The sequence below is a fragment of the Gopherus flavomarginatus genome, chromosome 7 (assembly GCF_025201925.1).
Source record: "Gopherus flavomarginatus isolate rGopFla2 chromosome 7, rGopFla2.mat.asm, whole genome shotgun sequence".
Classification (NCBI taxonomy): Eukaryota; Metazoa; Chordata; order Testudines; family Testudinidae; genus Gopherus; species Gopherus flavomarginatus.
In genome coordinates this window covers 63,889,377-63,911,094 of record NC_066623.1, presented here as the reverse complement: position 1 = coordinate 63,911,094, position 21,718 = coordinate 63,889,377, and the positions used below count along the sequence as shown (strand labels likewise).

At 44.4% G+C, this 21,718-nt stretch overlaps 1 protein-coding gene across 1 annotated transcript in view; it reads right to left on the bottom strand.

Moving 5' to 3' along the window:
- The window catches only part of PLA2G4A (phospholipase A2 group IVA), a 307,311-nt gene extending 303,612 nt beyond the window's left edge, over positions 1–3,699 (bottom strand). Inside the window, exon 1 of the mRNA XM_050961422.1 lies at positions 3,553–3,699. The gene's annotated coding sequence lies outside the window, so the exon portion shown is untranslated. The remainder of the gene's footprint in view (positions 1–3,552) is intronic.
- Positions 3,700–21,718: the final 18,019 nt, after the last annotated feature.

Sequence of the window (21,718 nt, the reverse complement as noted above, 5' to 3'; positions counted from 1 at the left end):
GCAATTGCTGGTGCTGGCTGCTGTTCCAGTTCTGAGCCTGGGACTGGAGGTGCTATGGCTGTTTCAGTGGTTGGCATGGAATCTGGGTCCACTACCTCTGTCTGGGTCTCTGGTAACACAGACGGGGAGTCTGTGGATGGCTCAGGAACAGGAATGGGTCTGGAAGCTTGCCTGGTTTGGCTATGTGTAACCATTCCCACTCGCTTGGCCCGCTTCACCTGGTTGGCCAAGTCTTCCCCCAGTAGCATGGGCATGGAATAATTGTCATAGACTGCAAAAGTCCACATTCCTGAGCAGCCTTTGTACTGGACAGGCAGTTTAGCTGTAGGCAAGTCTACAGCTTGTGACATGAAGGGGTAAATTGTCACTTGGTCCTTTGGGTTGATGAATTTGGGGTCGACGAAGGATTGGTGGATAGCTGACACTTGTGCCCCCGTGTCTCTCCACGCGGTAACCTTTCCGCCCACTCTCAAATTTTCCCTTCGCTCCAAGGGTATTTGAGAGGCATCTGGGCCTGGGGATCTTTGGTGTGATGGTGGTGTAATGAACTGCACTCAGTTGGCATTCTTTGGGCAGTTGGCCTTGATATGTCCCAGTTCATTACACTTAAAGCATCTTCCAGCTGACTGGTTACTGGGTCGAGGTGAGTTACTGGAGACTGGTGAGGTGGAAGAATAGGGTGTCTGTGGCTTTCCTTGGGTTGTAGGTGGGGTCTTTGGCTGCCCTCAGTTGTAGGGTTTCTTGTCGGTGTGCCCTCTGGGGTATTCGTTCCCCTTGACAGTAGCTTTCTTGCTTTCTGCCACTTCCATCCATCTGGCTCCAATCTCCCCCGCCTCGGTGAGATTTTTGGGTTTTCCATCTTGTATGTACCGTGTTATGTCCTCAGGAACACCATCCAAGAACTGTTCCATTTGTATGAGGAGGTGCAGTTCGTCTATGGATTTAACATTGGTTCCTGATATCCAGGCCTCATAATTCTTTCCAATGTAGTAGGCGTGTTTGGGAAATGACACATCTGGTTTCCACTTTTGGGTTCTGAAACGCCGACGGGCATGATCCGGGGTTATCCCCATTCTGTATCTGGCCTTGGTTTGAAAAAGTTTATAGTCGTTCATTTTCTCCTTAGGCATTTCAGCTGCCACCTCTGCTAAAGGTCCACTGAGCTGTGGCCTCAATTCTACCATGTACTGGTCTTCAGGGATGCTGTACCCAAGACAGGCCCTTTCAAAATTTTCTAAGAAGGCCTCAGTGTCATCACCTGCCTTGTAGGTGGGAAATTTCTTGGGATGTGGAACCATAATTGGCTAAGGGTTGTTAGGATTGGCTGGAGCATGCTGCCCAGCCTGTACTAATTCCAGTTCATGTTTTCTCTGTTTTTCCCTCTCTTCCCTTTCTTGTTGTTGTTTTTCCATTTCTCGGCGGTAGGCTGCCTCTTCTTCTGCTTGTTTCATTTTGTGGGCCACCTCTTCTTCTTGTAGTTTTCTGTGGTGGGCTGCATTTTTGGCGTCTTCTTGTTTTTGTAGCCTTTCCATCTCTTGTTTGTGAGTTGCCTCATCTCTGGCCATTTGTGTTCTTAGTAGTTCTATCTGTTTTTCCATTGCTTCCAGCTGTACTGTTTCTGGTTTTTGTGACATTCTGTTTCCTGTGTTCTTGTGTTGGGGTGCCCTCTGGTGTTTATTGCCTGAACTGCAGGTTCTCTCTTGCCTCCTGGGGTCTGCCTAGCAACAGTGCCTTTTTCCCTTTCTTCCTCTAGCTAATCTTTTAAATGTAAAGTAAACCAGAAAAACCACTTTATTTGCATGTGTATTGTGCTGGGTACTTGACTCTCAATCGGAGTGCTATTGTCTCACAAAAGACCCTTAATAGTTCCTTAATGGTTCCTTGCTTAATATGCAAGCTACTCTCAGGAGAGAACAGAAAAAAAATTTCTCTCTGGTTCTTTTTAAAACCAAACCCTCTCTGCTTAAAAGCCCCTAGCAGAGAAAAGGAAAATATAATATTCCTACTGGCTTCTGGATTCTATCTTTCCACACCACTGCACACCATGTCATAACATTTTTTCCCAGATCTGGACCTTAGCGTCCAAAATATGGGTGTTAGCATGAAAACCTCCAAGCTTAGTTACCAGCTTGGACCTGGTATCGCTGCCACGAGCTAAGAATTATACAGTGCCTAGCTCACTGTGGTCTCCCCAAAATCTTCACTGGCGGACCCCCAGACTCAGATGCCTTGAGTCTTACAACAAAGGGAAATAACCCCCTCCTCTTGTTTCCTTGTTACTTCCTCCCAGGCTCCCCTCCCTGGACGATCCTAGGAGATTCCCTGCTTCCAGTCCTGGAAACACAAGTACTGAGAGATCTAATCTCTCCCATTCACCCAGAGGGTATGCAAAGTCAGGCTTAGTAAATCTAACACAAAGAGATTTTCCCCTTGACTTTTTCCTTCCACCAATTCCCTAGTGAGCTGCAGACTCAATTCCCTGGAGTCCCCACTAAAGAAAAACTCCAACAGGTCTTAAAAAGAAAGCTTTATATAAAAAAAGAAAGAAAAAGACATTAAAAATAGTCTCTGTAATAAGATGACAATATACAGGGTCAATTGCTTAAAGGAAAAAAATGAATAAACAGCCTTATCCAAAAAGAATACAATTTAACACATTCCAGCAACTACACACATGTAAATACAAAAGAAAACAATATAAACCTATTGTCTTACTATCCTTCTACTTACAACTTGGAAACAGAAGATTAGAAAGGCAGGAGATAGAAAGATCACTCTCAGAGCCGAGAGGGTCAGACCCAAGACAAAGAACTCACACCCAAAACTTCCCTCCACCCAGATTTGAAAAAGTCTTGTTTCCTGACTGGTCCGGTGTTTGGTTCCCTGTGTTAACCCTTTACAGGTAAAAGAACATTAACCCTTAGCTATCTGTTTATGACACACCCACAGGCTGAATCCTCAGGCAGCTAGCTAAGTTGTATTGATAGCTGCTTTGCACTACTGGAGAGCAACATAAAGCAGCCAGAGCATTAGGTAGAATTTGCATGTGTGTATACTTCCACACCTTGTCTTATCTTCTGACCTGACATTGAAAAAAGGAACATGAAGGCGTTTATACCTATTGTTTATTAGCAATGAAGAGAAAATGGACTTTCAAAAACTGAACAAATTTAGTGGTCTGGCTAACTCCATCAGTTTTTCCCCATATGAGCTTTGGCCTGAGTCACTGGAATGAATTATCCCCTTCCCTAGGCTTCAGAGCCTGAGCTCCAGCCTGAGCCACAATGTCTGCACAGCTATTATTAGTGCAATAGCCCAAACCTCATGAGACTGAGTCTGCCAACCCAAGCTCTAAGACTCGCTACTGCAGGCTGCCACTCATTGTGCAGACATACCCTAAGGGTACGCATCTTTCAGCAACACGTAGTGTACACACCCACGTGGCCCCCCAGCACAGATATAAATAGCAGCGTAGCTGGGGAGGTGAGTAAGGACACACCTGAAGGGCATGGGTACATCTACAAATACATATCTTACAGGCTCTCTACTCACCCAAGCCGCACCTCTATTTTTAGCAGTTTAGTGTCCCATTGCCTCCTTGCCTCTGGAGCTTCTCCCCTCCACAGGAAAAGACTCCAGCAGTGGGGGGGAAGGGAAGGCAGCGGGGCAAGGTTCTGCCAGCTCCCCACTGCTGGAGCACTTCCCCGTAGCAAAGAAAGACTTCAGCAATGGGGAAAGTGCTAGTACAGGATATCCCCTGCTATCTCCCCCTGCCAGAGCCTTTCCTCACGGCAACAAAAGACTGCAGCAGCAGGAAACTGTTGAACCTTTCCCTCTGCTGGAGTCTTTCACAGACACGTGTAGCTACACACTGCAGTCTGTACACAGCTTGCTTTTCACTGAGACTACATGTGCACTACAAGTGCCGACATGGCTATGTAGCATAAACTTATCCTAAGGGTCTCTGGGACCTGAACTTGTGGACTTGGTGTCCTGAGTGCTTGCTGACCTGGGCTGGAATGACTTGTGTGTGGATGGAAAGGAGGCTTGGTCCCAAGCCTGAGTCAGAGACCAGCCTTAGAGCACAGTGCAGACATATCCTAAGCGTACAGAACTTGCAGCCCTGGGGAAGGGGAGGACTAACATGCCTTTGAGCTCCCCTCACATCCTCCCAGTCCTGGGCTGTTCTGGCCCTTACCATAACTTGGCTTGTCTATGTTACTACATCCTCCCAGGCTGCAGCACTGCCTGGAAATGCCACAGCCCTGGATGCTGTGGTCCTGTCTCTGAGGTGCCTCTCCCACCCCTGCACACCTCCTACACAGGGACTTGTAAGAAGGCCTCAGAGGGTCAGCCTAAGGCTGTCTTCCACTGTGGAAATCCTCCTCCAGCTGGATACAGAGCTTTTAGGAATTCTTCATTCTCTTTACACTTGCAGTAAAAGGGCCAATGCACCCACAGTACATCAACTCAAAATTTATTTTGTCCCTTCATTGCTTCCTTCATATCCCGGCACACGATCACTTTTCTCAAATGTAATAATTATATTTTTTAAGAGAATATTTCCTCTTGAAACTCCTTTTTCTGGCATTATCTGCTGTAGAGCAATTTCACAATCATGAAAAGCGTATAAAACTCCAAAGGTGTTTTGTTTCCTTTAAAAAAAAGCGGGGGGGAGGGTTGCATCAACTTTAACCTTATGATTTTGAAAATGCATTTGGCTGCAATTTGAATCCCCTTTACCAGGTATGTCTCAGAATCCCAGCTCTCCTTGGGTGTAAGTAGAATATTCAGGGGAGACAAGTAGCAGAGCATGTAACTTGGAGAACCAGCAGTCAAATTGTTAAGTGTCGCAATCTCACCTACCACTGGAAGCCAAATCTAAGACTGCATTGTCATTCAAGCTGGCTAACATCTTGTCTACTGGCTTAGAGACAATTACGTAGGAAAGAATGGCTTTGGTCAGGGCTTTTTTTTTTAAATTCATAGACATTCTTCAGTCTCCCCCACCCCCGCCCCTTCCCCAGTGTTGTCACTAGCAGCATCATAGTAGCATCCTGTATAAAACAGGAAATGGACTGCCAAAACACTCAGAAGAAAAAACATAAATACTAGGCAAGCAGACTAATATGTAAACAGTGGGAATCCCAGACTTAGATACTACCTGAGCAAAACTTTTCATCCCTTATAATAAAATCCATTTTCATGGATGACAGTGTAGTAACAATTCTTTGCATGGGATTTTAATTTTGCTTCATAGAATATCAGGGTTGGAAGAGACCTCAGGAGATCATCTAGTCCAACCCCCTGCTCAAAGCAGGACCAATCCCATGACAGATTTTTACCCCAGTTCCCTAAATGGCCCTTCAAGGATTGTACTCACAACCCTGGGTTTAGCAGGCCAATGCTCAAACCACTGAGCTATCCCTCCCCCTCCTGTGTGGAGCTGATTTTCAAAGGTGCTGAGCACCTGCAGCTCCCATGGACTTTAATGGGAGCTGCGTCGAAGGGTAGAAATCAAACCTCTGAAAGATCAGCTTGGGTAAAGCACACTAATTTTAGTTCTTCACATCCCAGCAAAGGGAGCTTGTTGCCAAGTTTTAGATATCTGTTTGAAATGTGCCCCAGCTGTGGTTTCTCTCTCTCCTTTTGAAGTGCCCTTCCCCAATATATGTTTACAGAGTTTTTATACTATGGATTTTGGGAATTAATTTTTTGTTTTAATACTGACTTCACACAGCCTGGTATCATATTTGCAAAAGCCCCACAGACAACTTCCTCCTACCAGCCTCCTCCTTTTCCCCCAATGCTAAATGCCTTAATTCCATAAAATGTGGTCTTGCTCTTCACTGGTCTTTATTAAGCTGTGTTATGCTCCACTTGCTGTTTTTATAAGGCACATTCATTCGCCACATACTGTTTCAACCTCTCTAACTAGGTATCTGGACCCAGCGATCACCACTGGAAGTGCAATTGCACCTAGTGACAGCTACTGCCTCCCAAATGTCACATCTTTCTCTCTCACACACACTTTGGCATTATTTCTCTCTCTCTTACACAAACACAGACACACACACACTTTTGCATTATTTTTGGCTGAAGTGCCATGATCTTCACCCTTCTGTTACCCATTCATTAGTGAAAATGCTCCATTGCATAAACTCAACCTCAAATATTTTCTTTGTATCATTTAATGTCTATACCATGGCAGAACTAGCTGAGTGACTTGGGTGCATCAAGCATTCTACCCTTCAGCAATCATTTTGTCAGCCTCTCAAGGAAGAAGAAAGTGTCACTGACACAGAACATAATTATTCCATGGAGGTCTCTGTAGGAGTGAGACATCAGGAGATCATGCATCTTTTATGTATAAAGGAGGAAAAACTGTTTTCTGCAACCTTTCTGCTTTGTGAATTTCCTCCTATGTATAAAATAGCTGCCTGGACTCCTAGAAGCCACTGTGATGTCATTCAGCTGTGGCAAATCCCCTGCCGTCTCAACTAGCCCACCTCTGGGTGGTTCATCAATTCTAAAATTTCTGCAGGAGTTAACAGGAGACTCAGCTGGGACTCCAATTAGAATGAGATGGTGCTTTCTAAATATCTGGCTGAATCTGGGGCCAAGAAAGATTTCAGTTAGCTTAATATCACTGCTTTGGGGATTGCTCAACTGGGCAGCAGATCACAGGAAGTCAAGAAGTAGCAAACCCAAATAGTTTCTGCACCCATTCTGAGACAATATAAAAATCCCAGCTTGACTCTGTTTTGCGACACTATGATATTGCAAGAATGACTGATTAGAAAACATTTCCATTTTGTGAAAGATTTTGAGGTTTCCAAATTTATTTTCATTTCGACATGGCACAAAATCATAGCCTTTCGAAATTTACCACAAACACACACAAAAATTTGACAGATATCTACTCCAGTATAGCCAATAGCTTGGTGGTTCAGGCACTCACCTGAAATGTGGGAGAACCAAGTTCATTCCTGCTCTACTCAACTGGCTATTCTGGATTGAGTGTCTGTCTGTCTCGTGTTTTGACAAGAAATTCCATCCTGGACCTGAGCAACCTTCCAGATGAAAAAGTTTCAGCTAAACTGATACACTTATTCAAAAAGTTTTGGTTTCAATGAACATGCATTTCCCAATAAAATGTTTTGCTGAAATACTCTTGACGAGCTCTACTTGCAACTTTCCACCGATACGTGAAGAAAAGAATAGTTTCTTTATATACAGACAGCTTAATGATACCATTATTTTTCTGCTTTCCATCTCAAAGTTTGAGACCCACTGTTCAAGAATAAAACACCTGAAGCCAACCATCTTCTCTGCAATTGCATTTTTCCCTCTTCATCACTGAAACGATAATTTTTGAACTTTTTGCTGGAAAATTGTGCAAAGTTTTGGGGAACCTGAGATTCATAGATTTTAAGGTGGAAAGATCCACTGTTTTGATCATCTAGTGTGGTCTCCTACAGGCCAAAGAGCCTCACACAGTAACTCTGCCGAAGCTCATGACTGCTGTATGACCTATACCAGGCCTTTTAGAAAGATATCCAACCTTGATTTAAAGACTTCAAGCAATGGAGGATTCACCATATCCCCAGATAAACTTTTCTAATGAATCATTAACCTCACTGACCAAAAATATTTCTAGTCTAAATTTGTCTAGCCTTCCAGCCACTGAATCTTTTTGTCTTCTTCTGCTAAGAGTCATCTACCAGACACCTCTTTCCCTTACAGGTATGTGTAGAGCATGTTCAAGTCTCCTCTGACCTTCTCATGGATAAACTACAGAGACTGAGATTAAGTGTTTCATTGTAAGGGCATGTTTTTCCAGATCTTGAATAATTATTGTACTTCTGAATGCTTTCCAATTTGTTAACACCCTTTTAGAACAATGAACACCAGAACTGGACAGTATTATAGTAACTGCTTCACTAATGCTATATACAGACCACTTCCCTAACTCCTGTTTGATATTCCGCTGCTAATACATCTAAGGATCACATTCACCCTCTTAGCTACAGCATCTCTCTCAGAGCTCATGTTCTTTTATTCTATCAAAATGAACTACATTTTAGGAAACTGTTCTAACTTCACAATCAATTGGACTAAACTTGGCAGTTTAGCAAAGCTTTACTTCGAACTCAATGGCATTTGAAGGATAAGTGAGTCAACATGTCCATTACTGCCTTTGCTTTGCAGCTTCAGCAATGAGAGAGACTTCCCATATAATTTACCTATTAAAGAAATGTATATGATGAATTGAAATGACTAGGCGAGGAAGACTGGGTGACTCAAGTTGTGGGCTACTGAATCTTATTTTAGAACTGTTCAAAAATTGATTTTCATTATTTTTTGAGAAAAAGGGACAATATTTTTTCCAAAACATCCATTTTTTCCCAACCTTTTCTCTTCTAAATACTTTTCCTCTGACTTAACTTTTGGTTACTTCCAACTTGGGCTATCTACCGTTTGTTTGGTGACCTACATTGAATGAACTGGCGATCTCAGACTAGTATATGCACATTACCAAAAATGCCATCACAATCAGCATGCATATTAACACTCTCAGTAGAAAGGTCAAGGATTGACAGGCCTTGGGAGATGAATCTACTCCAAATCAGGGGTGAGGCATATTGGCAAGCGCAAGTGGGGAAACTTACAAGGCTACTGTCCATGTTTCATCTGTTCTTCATAAAAACAGAGGATTGAATTCTATGGCTGCCAGTCTTGTACTCCTCAAACTATATAATTTAAACATACAAAAGGAGCAGGTCTCTCCTCTAACACAAACACAATCAGAAAGTTCTGAAGTTGAATTGATTGAAGTGAAATAACTGAAATAATTGTACAGTAGTCCCCCAGCAAAATTGTACTCCTCTTCGTACAGTACACGTAGTTCTTGTAACGGAAATGCTCTTTTCCCCCACTTAGATAAAATTATTACCGTAACACTGAACACTAAACTGTCTGAATTTCCATTCAGGACTCCAGTTGAAATTGATGGGGCTTATATATGCATGCATCCAACGAGAGAATTTGAAAGGATTGGTTGATATGGTGAAAAATAGTTCTAAGCATTTTAGTGACCTATCTTTACTATAGTATGTATGGATGATCATTTTGCACACAAGCTGATTGAGACAAAGCAACTACCAGAAAAGAAGCCAACATGCTGAAGCTTCACATAAAATGAAGTTCAGAATTTGGTTTTTAATGACTTCCCAATCCAAGATTAGTGATTGCTGCATGCCTGGTATGAATTATTACACACTTGCTTGTGGGGAATGAGTGAGAAGAGGCTGTACTGAAGTGAGAGTCCCCCTCAGGAATTTTGGCTGACTCAGCTAGAATCCTCTCTGGAGCTCTATAGGAGGGCATACTACCAGAGCAGTTGCACTCCCATCCTTACCTAGCCAACATTGCTGGCTGAAGCAGAATGAGAGGAAGGTACCATAGGCCCGCCTACCTCCTTTCCTAGGGCATAGTGCCATCACTGAAAGGAGCCAGCAACATTGTGCAGGGGCTCCAAGTTGTGGAGAAAAGAGAAAATTCTTACATCCTCTTCCACCCTGGCATAACTTATCCCTACTTGATAAACCACATATGAATTTTTGTTTTCACTACAATTGGTACATGCCAAAGCACAAGTAATGACACAAAGCAATTCAGATTATACATAATACAATAAAATGTTGCCTGAATCACAGTACTTTAAGCCACAAACTGGAAGAACAACAGCATGCCTTCTCCATTCTTGGCTCCTAGATCTATTTATTCTGGATTCTAGACTAGACTCTGCAGTAGGATTCAGATTCTCATATTTAATCACTACATAGAAAAAGGAATCAATATTATGAGACTGTCTTCTGTTTGTGGGATCCATTAGCACTGAATAAACTATCAATAATTTCTCTGGCATTTTGTCCTAGTTTCCACCATTGGTAATTATTTAATGGCCTCATGGAATAGAATATAAAGGATATTCCACACATTTTGCATAGAAGTCTGGGTAGATACATCCAATATTTGACTGAGTAAAATGCAATGGACAGTCAGCACCATCTGTTGGTGTAAGAGAGGAATAAACATTACATTTAAGAACTCTGAGGGTATGTCTACACTACAGGATTATTCCTATTTTACAGAAATCGGTTTTTTAAAACAAATTGTATAAAGTCGAGTGCACGCGCCACACTTAGCACATTAATTCGGTGGTGTGCATCCATGTACCGAGGCTAGCATCGATTTCCTGAGCATTGCACTGTGGGTAGCTATCCCACAGCTATCCTATAGGTCCCGCAGTCTCCCCCGCCCATTAGAATGCTGGATTGAGATCCCAGTGCCTGATGGGGCAAAAAACATTGCCGCTGGTGCTTCTGGGTACAGCCTCACCCCTCCCTCCATAAAAGCAGCAGCAGCAACTGTTTTGCGCCTTTTTTCCTGGGTGAACTGTGCAGACGCCATTCCACGGCAAGCATGGACCCTGCTGAGCTCAAGACAGCAATCATGGACATTTTAAACACCTCACGCATTCTCGTGCAGTCAATGCTGAACTGGGACCTGCAAAGCCAGGCGAGGAGGCGGCAGCTACGGCAGAGCGGCAAAGAGAGTGATAAGGACATGGACACAGAATTCTCTCAAACTGCAGTCCCCGGCATGTTGGAGATCCTGCTGGTAATGGGGCAGGTTCTAGCCATTGAACGCTGATTTTGGGCCCAGGAAACAAGCACAGACAGGTGGGACCGCATAGTGTTTCAGGTGTGGGATGATTCCCAGTGGCTACGAAACTTTTGCATGCATAAGGGCACTTTCATGGAACTTTGTGACTTGCTTTCCCCTGCCCTGAAGCACCAGAATACCAAAATGAGAGCAGTCCTCACAGTTGAGAAGCGAGTGGCAATAGCCCTCTAGAAGCTTGCAAGCAAGACAGCTACCGGTCAATCGGGAATCAATTAGGAGTGGGCAAATCTACTGTGGGGACTGCTGTGATGCAAGTAGCCAAAGCAATCACTAAGCTGCTGCTACGAAAGGTTATGACTCTGGGAAATGTGCAGGTCATAGTGGATGGCTTTGCTGCAATGGGATTCCCTAACCGTGATGAGGCAATAGATGGAACCCATATCTCTATCTTGGCATTGGAGCACCAGGGCACCCAATACATAAACCGCAAGGGGTACTTTTCCATGGTGCTGCAAGCACTGGTGGATCACAAGGGACATTTCACCAACATCCACATGGGGTGGCCAGGAAGGGTTCATGACGCTCACGTCTTCAGGAACACTACTCATAGAATCCTAGACTTTAGGGTCAGAAGGAACCAATATGATCATCTAGTCTGATCTCCTGCACAAAGCAGGCCACAGAATCCTACCCATCCACTTCTATAACAAACCCCTAACCTATGTCTGAGTTATTGAAGTCTTCAAATCGTGGTTTGAAGACCTCAAGCTGCAGAGAATTCACCAGCAAGTGACCCATACACCACGCTGCAGAGGAAGGTGAAATTCCCCGGAGGAAAATTCCTTCCCGACCCCAAATACGGCGATCAGCTAAACCCTGAGCTTGTGGGCAAGACTCACTGGCCAGCACTCAAGAAAGAATTCTCTGCAGTAACTCAGATCCCATCCCATCACAGACCACTGGGCATACTTACCTGCTGATAATCAAAGATCAATTGCCAAAATTAAGCTCTCTCATCATATCATCCCTTCCATAAACTTATGAAGCTTAATCTTAAAGCCAGATACGTCTTTTGCCCCCACTACTCCCCTTGGAAGGCTGTTCCAGAACTTCACTCCTCTAATGGTTAGAAACCTTCGTTTAATTCTGTTTAAACGGCTGCAGCAAGGAAATTACTTCCCAGACCAGAAAACAACAGTTGGGGATGTTGAAATGCCTGCCATTGTCCTGGGGGACCCAGCCTACCCCTTAATGCCATGGCTCATGAAGCCACACACAGGCAGCCTGGACAGTAGTCAGGAGTTGTTCAACTACAGGCTGAGCAAGTGCAGAATGGTGGTAGAATGTGCATTTGGCCATTTAAAGGCGCGCTGGCGCACATTACTGACTCGCTCAGACCCCATGTCCCCATTGTTATTGCTGCTTGCTGTGTGCTCCAGAATCTCTGAGAGAGTAAGCGGGAGACCTTTATAGCAGGGTGGGAGGCTGAGGCAAATCACCTGGCCACTGATTACGTGCAGCCAGACACCAGGGCGATTAGAAGAGCACACCAGGAAGCGGTACGCATTAGAGAAGCTTTGAAAACCAGTTTCATCACTGGCCAGGGTACAGTGTGACTGTTGTGTTTGTTTCTCCTTGATGAACCCCCCACCCTTTGATTGACTCATTCCTTGTAAGCCACCACCACCACCCCTTCGATCACAGCTTGCTTTCGAAGGAAATAAAGTCACTCTTGTTTAAAAATCATGTATTCTTTATTAATTCATTATAAAAAGAGGGAAAGAACTGACAAGGTAGACTGAGTGGGGTTTGGGAGGAGAATAGTAGGGAAGGAAAAGGCCACTAAAAAAATTTCACAATAATGAGAGCCTTTCGGTTGGGCTGTCCACTGGGGTAGACCGGGCGGGTGCATGGAGCCTATGCCCATGAGTTCTTACTCGTCTGGCGGGTGAGGAGGCTGAGGAACATGGTGAGGGGGGAAGGGTGGTTATACAGGGGCTGCAGCGGCACTCTGTGATCCTGCTGCGTTCCTGAAGCTCCACCATACACTGGATCATGTCAGTTTGATCACGCAGCAGCTCCAGGGTTGCATTCCGCCACTGCTGATCTTCCTGCCACCACCTCTCATCTCGAGCGTCCCTCCTGTCCTCACGTTGGTCCCTCCTGTCCTCACGGTCACTGGCATTTTTCCTGTACTTTGCTACCAAGTCCTTCCACTCATTCAGAGGAGCTCTTTCATTGCAGGTTACTTCCATGATTTCTGAGAACATTTCGTCTCACGTCTTTTTTTTCTGCCGCCTTACCTGAGATAGCCTTCGGGACGGAGTAGGGAGGCTTGAAAAATGCATGAGGGAGAGAAAAAAGGGAGAGAAGGATTTTAAAAGATACATTTTAGAGAACAATGGTCATACTCTTTCACGGTGAACAACACTATTCACCTTACATAGCACGTGTTTTCACTACAAGGTCGCATTTTGTATCTTAATATTGAGCGTCTGCGGCTTTGGTGTTACAGATCACAGACGCAGGTCCAGGCAGCAGAATTTGTCTTGCATGCGGCCATGGTAAGCCATTGTCTTTCGTCTTCTGCAGCCTTCATCTATCCAGTGCCCTCCTTTCCCAAATAGCAAGCAAAGCCCGTTGAGTGCTACTTCTTTCCTGTTAACGTGCAGCAGCAGAAACCACCTTGTGGCTGGTATCATGGAAGATCACTGCTCAACACCCCCTTCCCCCCCCCCCCGAACCGCTAGCCAAACACGGAAAAGCTCAGCACCAATAGCGCCCCCCCCCCTTCCCCCGGCTCGGCTACCTGCAGGGAAGGATTACTTTTAAGCCACAGGCAAACAGCCCAGTAGGAATGGCCATCTCTGTCCCCTTATTTAAATTCCTGAATTTCAACCAGGTTACCATGAACGATATCACTCTCCTGAGGATAACACAGTGAGATAAAGAACGGATGTTGCTTGAATGCCAGCAATCACCAGGACGATATGCAGTTAGGCTTTGTCATGCAATGATACCAGATTACTTGCTACATGCATGGCGTGGTCAAGTGTCCTACCATGGAGGATGGAATAAAGCAGCGCTGCCCAGAAACCTTCTGCAAAGGCTTTTGGAGTACCTTCAGGCGAGCTTCATGGAGATGTCCCTGGAGAATTTCCGCTCCATCCCCAGACATGTTAACAGACTTTTCCAGTAACTGTACTGGCCGTGAATGCATCCCAAGTCCTCAGGGCAAATTAATCATTAAAAAATGCTTGTTTTTAAACCATGGCTTATATTTACAAGATACACTCACCAGAGGTCCCTTCCATGGCTTCATTGTCTGAGATAGTGGCTTGGGAGGGCTGAGAGGGTAATTCCGTCAGAGTGAGAAAAAGCTCCTGGCTGTTGGGGAGAATGGAGTGCTGTGTGCTCTCTGCAAGCTTGTCCTCCTCTTCCTCCTCATCTTCCCCATCCGCAGAATCCTCAGCCATGGCTGCGATTACCACCCACACCTCGGAATCCATGGAAGGGGTGGAGTAGTGGTGGTGGATCCCCCAAGAATTGCATGCAGATCAGGGTAGAAGTGGCATGTTTTTGGCCCTGCCCTGGACCTTCCATTTGCTTCTTTGGTTTTCCGGTAGGCTTGTCTGAGCTCCTGAACTTTCACACGGCACTGTACTGAGTCCCTGGTGTGGCCTCTCTGCATCATGGCCTTGGAAATTCTTTCAAATGTTTTTTCATTTTGTCTTTTGGAACGGAGTTCTCTTAGCATAGAATCCTGTCCCCATACAGCGATCAGATCCAGTACCTCCTGTGCAGTCCATGACAGAGCTCTTTTTCGATTCTCAAGAGACTGCATTGTTATCTGTGCTGGTGAGCTCTACATGGTCACCTGTGCTGGCGAGATCTCCACGCTAGCCAAACAGGAAATGAAATTCTAGAGTTCGCAGCGCTTTTCCTGTCTACCTGGCCAGTGCATCCAAGTTCAAATGGCTTTCCAGAGCGGTCACAATGGTGCACTGTGGGCTAGCTCCCGGAGGTCAATACCGTCGAATTGTGGCCACGCTAACCCTAATCCGACATGGCAATACTGATTTCATTGGGACATAGTGTTGCAGCAGTTGCTTTTTGCCTACAGGGCTGTACCACATCCCAGTTTGGGGTTTTCACCATTCGAACTTGTGTATGGCCACGAGGTTAAGGGGCCATTATAGTTGGTGAAGCAGCAATGGGAGGGGTTTACGACTTCTCCAGGAACTAACATTCTAGACTTTGTAAGCAACCTACAAAGCACCCTCTGACACTCTTTAGCCCTTGCTAAAGAAAACCTAAAGGATGCTCAGGAAGAGCAAAAGGCCTGGTATGATAAACATACCAGAGAGTGTTCCTTCAAAGTAGGGGACCAGGTTATGGTCTTGAAGGCGCAACAGGCCCATAAGATGGAAGTGTCATGGGAAGGGCCATTCATGGTCCAAGAGCGCCTGGGAGCTGTTAACTATCTCATAGCATTCCCCACCTTAACCCTAAAGCCTAAAGTGTACCATGTTAATTCTCTCAAGCTCTTTTATTCCAGACACTTCAAAGTTTGTCAGTTTACAGCCCAGGGAGGAGATGACACTGAGTGGCCTGAAGGTGTCTACTACGAAGGAAAAAATGACGGTGGTGTGGAAGAGGTGAAACTCTCCACAGCCCTGGAACGTCTGCAGTGGCAACAGATCAAGGAGCTGTGCACTAGCTTCGCCCCAGTGTTCTCAGCCACCCCAGGACGGACCAAACGGGCATACCACTCCATTGACACAGGTAATGCTCACCCCATTAGAACCCCACCCTACCGGGTGTCTCCTCATGCCCAAGCTGCTATAGAACGGGAGATCCAAAACATGCTACAGATGAGTATAATCCACCCCTCTAACAGTGCATGGGCATCTCCAGTGGTTCTAGTTCCCAAACCAGATGGGAAAATACACTTTTGCGTGGACTACCGTAAGCTAAACGCTGTAACTCATCCCAACAACTATCCAATGCCACACACCGATGAGCTATTGGAGAAATTGGGACGTGCCCAGTTCATCTCTACAATAGACTTAACCAAGGGGTACTGGCAAGTACCGCTAGATGAACCCGCCAAGGAAAGGTCAGCATTCGTCACCCATACAGGGGTGTATGAATTTAATGTGCTTTCTTTCGGGCTGTGAAATGCACCCGTCACCTTCCAGAGGCTGGTAGAGGGTCTCCTAGCAGGATTGGGAGAATCTGCAGTTGCCTTCCTAGATGATGTGGCCATTTTTTCTGATTCATGGGCAGAACACCTGGAACACCTGGAAAAAGTCTTCGAGCGCATCAGGCAGGCAGGACTAACTGCTAAGGCTAAAAAGTGTCAAATAGGCCAAAACAGAGTGACTTACCTGGGACACCAGGTAGGTCAAGGAACGATAAATCCCCTACAGGCCAAGGTGGATGCTATCCAAAAGTGGCCTGTCCCAAAGTCAAAGAAACAGGTCCAATCCTTCTTAGGCTTGGCCGGATATTACAGGCAATTTGTACCACACTACAGCGAAATCGCTGCCCCAGTAACAGACCTGACCCAAAAGACAGAGCCAAATGCAGTTAAGTGGACTGATGAGTGCCAGAAGGCCTTTACCCAGCTTAAGGCAACAATCATGTCTGACCCTGTGCTAAGGGCCCCAGACTTTGACAAACCATTCCTAGTAACCACAGATGCGTCTGAGCATGGTGTAGGAGCAATTTTAATGCAGGAAGGACCGGATCAAGAATTTCATCCTGTCGTGTTTCTCAGCAAGAAACTGTCTGAGAGGGAAAGCCACTGGTCAATCAGTGAAAAAGAATGCTACGCCATTGTGTATGCCCTGGAAAAGCTACGCCCATACGTTTGGGGACGGCGTTTCCAGCTACAAACCGACCATGCTGCGCTAAAGTGGCTTAATACTGCCAAGGGAAACAACATAAAACTGCTTCGATGAAGTTTAGCTCTCCAAGATTTTGATTTCGAAATTCAACACATTTCAGAAGCTTCTAACAAAGTAGCTGATGCACTCTCTCATGAAAGTTTCCCAGAATCAACTGGTTAAAATTGTTCTTGAAATGTGAAAATCTTGTAGTTTTACATAATTAGTAGTATATGTAAAGGTGCATGTGTTTTATTAATCTATTTATTCTAAAGTTCTAGGAAGAAATCACCGCCAGTGTGGTTACACACGGTCTGAGATTTGGGGGGCATGTCATAAACAGATACTTAAGGGTTAATGCCTCTTTTACCTGTAAAGGGTTAAGAAGCTCCGTGAACCTGGCTGACATCTGACCAGATGACCAATAAGGGGACAAGATACTTTCAAATCTTGATGGAGGGAAGTCTTTGTTTGTGCTCTTTGGTTTGGGTGTTGTTCACTCTTGGGACTAAGAGGGACCAGATGTCCATCCAGGCTCTCCAAATCTTTCTGAATCAGTCTCTCATGTTTCAAAGTTGTAAGTAATAGCCAGGCAAGGCAGATTAGTCTTATTTTTTGTTTTCTCAACCTGTAAATGTCTTTTTTTTTTTGTTGAGAAGATTTTACCTCTGCTTGCTGTAACTTTGAATCTAAGGCTAGAGGGGGTTCCTCTGGGCTATATGAATTTGATTACCCTGTAAAGTATTTTCCATCCTGATTTTACAGAGATGATTTTTACTTTTCTTCTTTAATTAAAAGCTTTCTTTTTAAGAACCTGATTGATTTTTCCTTGTTTTGGTTTTAAGATCCAAGGGGGTTGGATCTGTGTTCACCAGGGATTGGTGAAGTCCCTCAAGGCCACCCAGGGAGGGGAGAGTTTTGGGGGCACAGGAAGTGCTCCAGACACTAAAATTTCTGGATGGTTACAGAGTTACCAGATCTAAGCTAGTAAATAAGCTTAGAAGTGTCCATGCAGGTCCCCACATTTGTACCCTAAAGTTCAGAGTGGGAAAGGAACCTTGACAGCTCTTTATATCGATATAAAGGGCTTCATTGTGTGGACAGGTGCAGCATAAAATCGGTTTAACACTGCTAAATTCAGTATAAATGCGTAGTGTAGACCAGGCCTGAGGGTATAGCTACACTGCAATTAAACAGGGTCCCAGAGCATGAGCTCCAGCTTGAGCCAAAACATCTACACTGCAATTTTATAGCTCCATAGCCTGAGCCCAAGTCAGCCAACGTGAACCCGATGCCAGTGTTTACTTGCATACACCATACTGATTAATGACTTCTTTCATAACATCTAAGTGTGAGAGAATTCACATGAAAAGGAACAGTATGGTACCTCAGTAGTATTGGTATATATATTGCCAGCTTATAAACATGTGTTATATGTATAAAAATAGAGAATGACATTCCCTGCCCTCAAGAAACTTACAAACACTGTACAAGGCAAGACAAGTGGGCTGGGGTGATGTGGGGTAACAAAAGCATGTATAGTTCTTAGACAGTCAGTGTTAACAAGATAACATTAATTAGAAGCCCCATTATCTGAAAATGTCTGAAGTTGGATCCTTAACTAAATTTTATCTTAAAAATACAGGAGCAAATTCTGCCTAGACTTACGTTCCTTGAAATGTCATTAACTTCAACCGTATCTGCATAGGATACAAGTCAAGGCAGAATTTGGTCATTAAAACACAATTAAGGATTTGTGTGTGTGGCGGGAGGAGAATGAAGTTTCACTCACAATAATTTGCTGTTCTTTTCATATTTTTGTAGTTTTTGTATTGCCAAGAAATCTTTGCAAATATTTTATGATGTAATACCACACAAATAGCCTCACTTTTGCCTGAAATGTTCATCAGTAGAAAAAGATCTGCATAAGAGAAGATGGCAACACACTGTAAAGTGTGTCACATTGCTCTCTAGTGATTAGCAGGGGAAGAGAAGGATATGGGCTGAGGAGAAGGCACAATATGGAGAAAGAGCTGAGGACTAGTTGAGAAGGGGGAGACTGCGGAGAGAGAATTGGAAGGGGGAAAGAAAGGGCTCATTTGAGAACCCATGGTTCCCATTCCCAAGAGGGCAAGTTGGGATCACATATAGCCAGAGTTCTGCCTCCTCTCCCTGGTCCCTCTCCCTTTGGCCCCTACTCTCAGGGCTGCAGCACTGAGACCCCTGTTCTTCCCATGGAGAAGAACCTGCTGGCAGTGCACTTCTTCCTGCTGGCCCCATCTAGGGAGCATTCAGGATGATCCACCCAACAATGCTCTGCGCCCTTACTGTTGCATCTCCCTTGCCTCTATCTAACTGGCTGGTCCACTAGAGGTACCCGGTAATGGAGCCACTCCTTTAGCTCATGAATTAGATGTCTGGACTGCAGTACTGAAGATACCACATTTGACCACATGAGGATGTTATTACAAAGACAGGTCCAAGCATGAGAAAAAAAACATATATATACGAGTCCTGATCCTGTAATTTACAATATGTGGGTGGACTCTAGCATCTGTGCAGAGTCCTAATCAAGTCAGTGGTACAAAATGCAAGATAGGGGTCGTCGTATGCAGACAGTCACTCACAAATATCTATGTGTATGTCTATTTACAAAATATATATTATATATATATTAGTCTTCTGTCTGGTGAAATAAATTCCCTGGAACCTAATCTCCCCCTCCCATTTACATTAATTCTTATTTGGAAATTGGATTTGCTTAACATCATTTCGCTTAAAGTAGCATTTTTCCAAGAACATAGCTACAATGTTAAGCAAGAAGTTACTGTACTGAAAATTAAGGCTGGGATCTTCAGAGAGACAAAGGAGTTAGACACCCAACTCCTACTGACTTTCACATCAATTTGTCACCCCTTGTTAATCCCACCCCAAAGTTTTGTTTATCCTATGAACTTCTACAGAGTGAGAATAGTTCAAACAACTCACACACTGACCTAAGCAGACTACTCCTTTTCAGCTCATTCTCCATGTCCATTCAATCCTTGGTCCTCTGTGACCAGCAAGTAGCATATTATGGCGGTAGATTTCATGCTGTGGACCTTTATCCTTTAATAAATGGACTGTGAATTTATTTCACATAGGCCAGAAAAATGCCAACGGAGGGTAATGATTTTTCATCACTATACAGGTGAGCTAGATTTGAACTGGCTAATTAAAAGTAAGAAGGTACCGTAATTCACTATCAACACTCTGAGCTACCTATTGTTTTTACATGCTGATTTATGTTGATAATGGGATTGATTTATTATGCCATGACCAGAACATTATAAAAGAAATAGGCTATTTTGTGTTTTTAAAATACAAATTAATACCTATGAAACCTTTACTTCATCAGGAAAATCCAATAAGAATAACCTTTCATTTTGCAAAGTGATCTGCCCAAGATATATTATGTCTATTTCAATTATTTGGATTTAATGAGGAAAAAAACCCTCACATAATATTGCTATATTTGATGTTAGCCCAAACCACCCATTGTTAAGTAGGAGATAAGAAGGGAACACTTTCTTTAAAGCAGTGTGCATCTTCTGCTATATCACTACTGAAATGTTCACCTGAGCTTGGTTAAACCAACATCTAAGAATAGCAACATGAAACACTTGCATGCTTTGGGATGGGTATTGCATTTCCACTACGAGCAGCTTAAGATATTTCTTCAGCATGCAAGATTTCTTTTCTATCAAACCTCTTCTTTTATGGTGTAGCAAAGTGATGACTCACCAGTGCAGCACCTCCTGCTGCATCCTGGGAATTAGCTCTTCAGCTCCAGATCGCCCTCTGCTGGCCGATGTCCTGCTTGCCGCTGACCCCCATGTCCCTCCCAGACCCCGGTGCCCCTTTACCTTGGGTGCTCCCCCTGGCAGTACCCCCACTATCTGGTCTCCCCACCCAGGGGAATCCCCAACCCTCTATCCCCACCTCACCTCAGTGGCTACTGCCAGTCACCATCTAGCTCCCGCTCACTGGGGCAGACTGCAGTCTGTAAAAGTCACTCATCATTGGCAAGAGGGGTTTGGACCTGCTGCCTTTGCGTAAGCCCGGGCTGCACTTTCGCAACCCCCTGTACCAGCTTTGGCCTTGCACAAGGCCTGCAGCCTCGGGAGTTGCCAGGCTGGAGTTCCCCAGCTCCTTCTGCCTTTTCCCAGCCCTACTTCATTCCCTGTACCCTGAGCTCCCAGACAGACTGGCCCTTCTCCCTCCAAGGCTGGAAAGAGAGTCTGAGCTGCTGCCTCACAGCCCTTTTATAGGGCTAGCTGTGGCCTGATTAGGGCGTGGCCCCAGGTGTGGCTGTTTCCCCAATCAGCCTACGTTTCTCAGCTGCAGCCCTGTCCAGGGCTATTTTTAACCCCTCTTAGCCAGGGAGCGGGGGAACTGCCCTGCTACAGTGATCAAGGACCCAGAACCCAATAAGTACAGTGGTCAAGGAACCAGAAGTCAGCAGATTCATAATTAAAGTCCTTGTAATTCATGTAGTTTAGTTATTCATCAACATTATCATTTCTTTAGTTCTGTGAACCTCAGGAAACCAACTTAAAAGCATTCTTACTCAGCATATCTCATAATTACTATTCTGGCACATAACTCTTCCTGTCATATTCCCATATTATTAATCAGATGAGAATTGTGGCACCTTTAGAGACTAACAAATTTATTAGAGCAGGGGTAGGCAACCTATGGCATGGGTGTCGAAGGCGGCACACAAGCTAATTTTCAGTGGCACTCTCACTGCCCGGGTCCTGGCCACCAGTCCAGGCATCCCTGAATTTTAGTATAATTTTAAATGAAGCTTCTTAAACATTTTAAAAACCTTATTTACTTTACATACAACAATAGTTTAGTTCTATATTATAGACTTATAGAAAGAGACATTAAACATTAACTAAAAACATTAAAATGTATTACTGGCACACGAAACATTAAATTAGAGTGAATAAATGAAGACTCAGTGCATCACTTCTGAAAGGTTGCTGGCCCCTGTATTAGAGCATAAGCTTTTGTTGGCTACAGCCCCCTTCATCAAATGCTTGTAGAGGAAAATACAGTAGGAAGATTGTGTATACATATATATATAC